Raw genomic sequence first — 7,849 nt, 5'->3', positions numbered from 1 at the left:
ATTTTCATCCATAAAATGGTGCATTCCAATTAATGCTCCAAATAACCATCTCCTTTAGAATCTTGGTGAAATCAAACAAAAAGGAGGAGTAAGCGCAATAAAATCCCAAAAATCATGTTACTAAAATGCAAGGCAAAAGGTAAAATGTAATGCAGAAATGGACTCACCGGTTCTACAACCACTCCATCGGTGCTGCAAGTCAATGCTTGTTCGATCATAAGGATATGTCTAGAGAGGGGAATAGACACTAACAAGGCCAAAGGTGCAATTTTTTATTTCCTTGAAACTTAGGCAGATTTTATTACAAGTTAAGTGGCAAGCAATACAACCTACACATCAAATCTAGAGTATGGGAATCGGACAGTAAATGACATGAAAGTGCAAGAAAGTAAAGGTGTAGAGTCTAGAGAGTATCAAACACAATGAAGACACGATGATGTTTCCCGTGGTTCCGATAGGTGGTGCTATCGTACATCCACATTCATGAAGACTTCGACTCGCGAATGGTAACAAATGCGCGATTGCACAAAGGGCTCCACCCATAAAGGGTCCATGAAAAATCAACCTTATATATGCCATCATGGCTTACGCCCATGAAGGACTAGTCTCACTCGGGGCAGATCTTCACGAAGTAGGTGATCTCCTTGCCCATACAAACTTCTTGGTTCAACTCCCCAAGTGCCACATAACCAATCTAGGAGACACCAGTCTCCAGTAGGTAATAGATGTTGTTGTTGATGACAAACTCCTTCCTCTTGTGCTTCAAAAGATAGTTTTACCAACACTCAAATACTCTCTCAGAATTTTGGATATGTGATAGGAGAGGGATTGGAGTGGAAATCAACTTGGGGATATTAGAGATCAATTGGAGTGGAATCCCCTTGATCTCAACACAAGTGTAGGTGGTTCTCTCTTAGAAAATGGATATGAGAAGGGTAGCTTCGAACTGGTTGCTCTCTGAGAGTTGGTGGAGTGGGTGGGGATATACATAGGCAGCATCAAAAATCCAAACGTTACACACCCTTACGCACTCTTCGGTGGGACCAGGTGACATCACTCGGTGAGACCAACTAGTTCAAAAGGCCTGAACTTTAGGCTTTTGGGGTGAGACCGGATGAAACAACTTGGTGGGATCGATGGGTGATGACCTAATCACTTTCCACACTTGGTGCGACCGACTGAAACCACTCGGAAATTCCAAAGTGAAACCAATAGGTGACAGAAGGTTGGCAAGTGCTCTTTAGTGAGACCGAAGGGTCATCTGGGTGAGACCAAGTTGCTAGGGTTAGGTAGTGGCTATGTCATGAGTGTCTCGGTGAGTCTGAGTGTATGTGATTTGATGGGACCGAGATTGACTTTAGGGTTTTGGACATAGATGGATCATGAATGTGAGAGTGTGACTGAGGGTTTTGGAGCAATGTCTCTAAGCACTTGAGCTGTTAGTCCATGATCAAAACCTCATCCCTTTTCATAGTATTGGCTTTTCTATGGACTCAATGTGATCTTGGATCATTTAACAAAAAATGTAGAGTCTTGAAGTTTTGCCAACATGTATCATTTCTAGCTTGAGGGGTTCACATCTCTATCCATGTTCTTGCCTAAGCTGAACTCTTCTTGAAATATACTCAAGGAAAACATTAGTCCAACAATATGTATGTTGACATGAATTACCAAAACCACCAAGGGAGCAAATGTGGTTTCAATGTTGCAAGGACCAATTGCCACAACATGAAGCGTAGAGCTGCAGTGTTGCAAGCCAACACGGGCCGCACACGATGTTGCGAGATGAGTAGGGGGTCTGATGTTATGCTGTGAAGCAGGCGGTGGGTGTTGCTCCCAGATCTTCCTGGTACTTTAAGGGCATTAGGGGTTGTGGGACCGGTCCTGCGAGGGCACCTTAGAGTGGTGCCGCAAGGTTAGGATGCTCGCCATGCGGCAAGGCAGCACTCGAGGGTGCCGCGAAGCGTGCTTCCAAGGCAGAGGCAGTGGTTGCGGGACCAGCCCTATGAGGGCAGCTCAGAACAGTTTCGTAGGGCCGGCATTTTGATGTTGTGAGCCGACGATAGATTACTGCGGGGAGAAAAGATGAGTGACAACAATGTTGCAGGTCATCATGGGTTGCTGAGAACCCCACGAATCTCCTTGTGACACTCTAGGACAAATCGGTGTGTTGCGCAAAATTTGTTTTGCATTAGTGCGAGAGGAGGGCGATTCTATGTACCTTCGAGAACCAGGGCTTAGCCCGGTCGTGATCAGCATGTGCCCACCTGCTCGAGTTTGAGTGTCCTTAGAGCATCTACAACCGTACCCCTCAAACCCGTCTCAAACGCCCGGGCAGGCCGCCCGGTCACTGACCGATCACGAAATTTGGACCCAAACGGGCCCCTCAAACGACCCTCAAACGCCCGGGCTAACCGGCACCCCCCATATCCAGCCCAAATATTGGGCGGATATGGGGGCGCCACGCCCGCCACGTCGGACCCGGCTCATGCTGGCCCACCCAACCCCACTTATATTTGTCCCCATCCTCTCGCTGGAGCAAACCATTGCCACTTCCCTCCACTCCCCTCCGCCACCCGAGCACACCTCCAGCGGTTTGCGGCTTCCTCTGCCATGGCAGGCAGCAGATCAGACTCCCACCAGTCTAGATCCGTCGACTGGGGTGTCATCCCGTGTGGGTTGGAGGAGGCAATGGTAGTCCGCATTGCACTCCTCCGCTCCCGAGAGGAAAGCGCCCGGCCGACGGACGGATCCGTCCGCTGCGACGCCATAGCGTCGGCTCACCGGGCGCTTGGGTCCTCTGGTGCTGGATCCTCGTGGTCCCGGCCAAAACACCTCTCCTTCCCCATCACCGGTAGGGCAGAGTATGAGTCCCTGATAACCCACAAGTATAGAGGATCGCAATAGTTTTTGAGGGTAGAGTATTCAACCCAAATTTATTGATTCGACACAAGGGGAGACAAAGAATATTCTCAAGTATTAGCAGCTGAGTTATCAATTCAACCACACCTGGAAACTTAATATCTGTAGCAAAGTGTTTAGTAGCAAAGTAATATGATAGTAGTGGTAAAGATAGCAAAAGTAACAGTAGCAAAAGTAATGTTTTTGGTATTTTGTAGTGATGATAACAATAGCAACGGAAAAGTAAATACAAAGAACAATATATGGAAAGCTCATAGGCAATGGATCGGTGATGGAGAATTATGCCGGATGCGGTTCATCATGCAACAGCCATAACCTAGGGTGACACAGAACTAGCTCTAGTTCATCAATGCAATGTAGGCATGTATTCCGAATATAGTCATACGTGCTTATGGAAAAGAACTTGCATGACATCTTTTGACCTACCCTCCCGTGGCAGCGGGGTCCTAGCGGAAACTAAGGGATATTAAGGTCTCCTTTTAATAGAGTACCGGAACAAAGCATTAACACATATTGAATACATGAACTCCTCAAACTACGCTCATCACTAGTAAGTATCCCGATTATTGTCACTTCGGGGTTAACGGATCATAACACATAATAGGTGACTATAGACTTGCAAGATAGGATCAAGAACTCTCATATATTGATGAAAACATAATAGGATCAGATCTGAAATCATGGCACTCGGGCCCTAGTAACAAGCATTAAGCATAGCAAATTCATAGCAACATTAATCTCAGAACATAGTGGATACTAGGGATCAAACCCTAACAAAACTAACTCGATTACATGATAAATCTCATCCAACCCATCACCGTCCAGCAAGCCTACGACGGAACTACTCACGCACGGCAGTGAGCATCATGAAATTGGTGATGGAGGAAGGTTGATGATGATGATAGCGACGGATTCCCCTCTCCGAAGCCCTGAACGGACTCCAGATCAGCCCTCCTGAGAGAGTTTAGGGCTTGGCGACGGCTCCATATCGTAAAATGTGATGAATCCTTCTCCCTTGGTTTTTCTCCCCGAAAGTGAATATATGGAGTCCAGGTTGAGGTCGGTGGAGCGTCAGGGGGCCCACGAGGTAGGGGGCGTGCCTAGGGGGGCAGGCGCACCCCCACCCTCGTGGACAGGTGGGGCACCCTCTGATGTGGATCTTCCTTCCAATATTCATTATATATTCCAAAATAATTCTCCGTTGATTTTCAGGTCATTCCGAGAACTTTTATTTCTGCACAAAAATAACACCATGGCAATTCTGCTGAAAACAGCGTCAGTCCGGGTTAGTTCCATTCAAATCATGCAAGTTAGAGTCCAAAACAAGGGCAAAAGTGTTTGGAAAAGTAGATACGACGGAGACGTATCAACTCCCCCAAGCTTAAACCGTTGCTTATACTCAAGCAATTCAGTTGATAAACTGAAAGTGATAAAGAAAAACTTTTACAAACTATGTTTGCTCTTGTTGTTGTAAATATGTAAAGCCAGCATTCAAGTTTTCAGCAAAGATTATGAACTAACCATAGTCACAATAACATTTAGGTCTCTTGTTTACTCATATCAATGACATAATCAACTAGCAAGCAATAATAATAAATCTCGGATGACAACACTTTCTCAAAACAATCATGATATGATATAATAAGATGGTATCTCGCTAGCCCTTTCTAAGACCGCAAAACATAAATGCAGAGTACCTTTAAAGATCAAGGACTGACTAGACATTGTAATTCATGGTAAAAGAGATCCAGTCAAGTCATACTCAATGTAAACTAATAGTAATGAATGCAAATGACAGCGGTGCTCTCCAACTGGTGCTTTTTAATAAGAGGGTGATGACTCAACATAAAAGTAAATAGATAGGCCCTTCGCAGAGGGAAGCAGGGATTTGTAGAGGTGCCAGAGCTCTGTTTTGAAATAGATATGAATAATATTTTGAGCGGTATACTTTCATTGTCAACATAACAACCAAGAGATGGTGATATCTTCCATGCTACACATATTATAGCGGTTCCCAAACAGAATGGTAAAGTTTATACTCCCCCTCCACCAACAAGCATCAGTCCATGGCTTGCTCGAAACAACGAGTGCCTCCAACTAACAAGAGTCCCGGGGGAGTTTTGGTTGCAGTTATTTTGATTTGATTTGCATACAGCATGGGACTGGGCATCCCGGTGACCAGCCATTTTCTCGTGAGTGAGGAGCGGAGTCCACTCCTCTTGAGAATAACCCGCCTAACATGGAAGATACGGACATCCCTAGTTGATACATGAGCTATTCAAGCATACAAAACAGGATATTTATTTGAAGGTTTAGAGTTTGGCACATGCAAATTTACTTGGAACGGCGGGTAGATACCGTATATAGGTAGGTATGGTGGACTCATATGTAATAACTTTGGGGTTTATGGAATTGGATGCACAAGCAGTATTCCCTCTTAGTACAGGTGAAGGCTAGCAAAAGACTGGGAAGCGGCCAGCTAGAGAGCGACAACAGTCATGAACATGCATTAAAATTAATCAACACCGAATGCAAGCATGAGTAGGATATAATGCACCATGAACATAAATATCGTAGAGGCTATGTTGATTTTGTTTCAACTACATGCGTGAACATGTGCCAAGTCAAGCCACTCGAATCATTCAAAAGAGGATACCACTGTCGGTGTCAAAACCGGCGGATCTCGGGTAGGGGGTCCCGAACTGTGCGTCTAAGGCGGATGGTAACAGGAGACAAGGGAGACGATGTTTACCCAGGTTTAGGCCCTCTTGAAGGAGGTAATACCCTATGTCCTGCTTGATTGTTCTTGATGATATGAGTATTACAAGAGTTGATCTACCACGAGATCGTAGAGGCTAAACCCTAGAAGCTAGCCTATGGTATGATTGTCGGTTGTCCTACGGACTAAACCCTCCGGTTTATATAGACACCGGAGGGGGATAGGGTTACACAGAGTCGGTTACAAGGGAGGAGATCTACACATCCGTATTGCTTAGCTTGCCTTCCACGCCAAGGAGAGTACCATCCGGACACGGGGCGAAGTCTTCAATCTTGTATCTTCATAGTCCAACAGTCCGGCCAAAGGATATAGTCCGGCTGTCCGGAGACCCCCTAATCCAGGACTCCCTCAGTAGCCCCTGAACCAGGCTTCAATGACGATGAGTCTGGCGCGTAGTATCGTCTTCGGCATTGCAAGGCGGGTTCTTCTCCAAATTCTGAATATCTGCTAAGTAGTGTCCGGCTCCCCATAAATGTTGCACTTCTTGGCTTCTGTGCCCAATAAGGGCTATCTTCCACGTGGTGAGCGAATGCGAGGAGCCAGGGCGTTTTTACATTCGCCCCCCTAGCCAGGTAAATAAATCATCTATTAAAGGGATGAGGATTCTTAGATCCAATCCACACCATCCTCCCACAGCGAGAGTCCATCGGAGCGTGCTAGGAAAAATCCATTCCATCATGGCCAGTCATCGCAGATCCTCCTCCCGCTCCCATAGCCCTAAGCCCGGTGATTGGGAGAAGTGTTCCGTCCCGCACAGCCGATTAGTAGAGTTACAGACCTAGGGATTTCTTCCTCCAGCATATATGGTCCCCGTCCGAGCCGGGCTCGCCACCTATAATGGCGGGGAGCAAGCGGAGAGCTTCCCCAATCCCTCCAAGGGGGAGCGGGTATGCCTTGTCCCTTGCTTACTAAGGGGACTCGGATTTCCAATTCATCCGTTCCTCCGCGGACACCTGGAGTTTTACGGCCTCCAGTTGCATAACTTCACCCCTGCTTCCATATTACACATTGCTGGTTATGTTGCCCTTTGTGAGCTGTTTTTGGGCTGCGGGGCTCATTTCGAGCTGTGGAAAAGGCTATTCTGCCTTGTGCCCGCACACAGGAGGGGTCACTTTATCAAGTGGGCGGAGCCGAAATATGGCGCATCGCCAAGACCGGATACTGTCCAGTACCCCGAAGAAGACGTCCGAAGACTGGCCTTCGAAGTGGTTTTACATGGAGGACGTCCCCCTTCCAGACCCTGTTCGGCAGGGTCTTCCTGAGTTCAAGAATGCTCCTCTGAAGAAACGCCGAAGTTGGCGCCCACGGAGCCCCCAGGAGGAAGACAACGGAGAAGTCCTTTACCTGATGAACCGGATTAAAGCGTTGGCTCAATCAGGATTGACAATAATTGAGGTTAAGTCAATATGCATAATGCGGGGGGGTGCAGCCACTTCAATATCGAGGGCACCCCCTGTGGTGTTTTAACGGGGAAGATGATGCCACCCGCTGCGGGCATAAGGGACCGGACTCCGCTGCTGCTTTAGCAAAAATCATGTCCGAGTTGTTCAAGGGAGTGGAAGAGGAGTTCATCTGTATTAAGCCACGGGATGGATTCTCCATGTACAACACTCCAAACTGGGTAAGTTGTCACTCTTCACTCCCAACCTTCCCGCATTCTTCATCGTAGATACTCACCTTGCCATTTCACAGTAGGAACTGTGAAAAGCTGTAAGGGAGGTCAACAGCCCACCTCCACAACCGGAGGACCCTGGCCGGGCCCTCGATCCCGGAATCAAAGAGGATCCGGACATATTTGTGGAGCTGATAGACAGGAAATTCTATCAACTGAGTTGCGATGACGCCATGGTGGCCATAATGGCCAACTATCCTGGACTACTCCCTGCATCGCATGTAAGAAAAAACCAAAGTCTCAACTCCCAAAAAGGATCCCCTTTTATGCACTTCACCTACCGTACACATACGGTGTTTTACAGGGAAGGCCGTCGGGACGCCGTGCCGAACCCGCAGCAACTCGCAAACAAGGGGCACCGAAGCCGGGTAGGCCAAAAAGGAAGGAGACGCCAGCGCGGAGGTATGACACGAAACCTCGCTCCATGGTTGTCGTCTTTCTTAAAATATAATGAAGTTCATGTTTCCTAGCAGAAA

The sequence above is a fragment of the Triticum aestivum genome, chromosome 7A (genome assembly GCF_018294505.1).
Source record: "Triticum aestivum cultivar Chinese Spring chromosome 7A, IWGSC CS RefSeq v2.1, whole genome shotgun sequence".
Classification (NCBI taxonomy): Eukaryota; Viridiplantae; Streptophyta; class Magnoliopsida; order Poales; family Poaceae; genus Triticum; species Triticum aestivum.
This window is presented reverse-complemented; position numbering follows the sequence as displayed.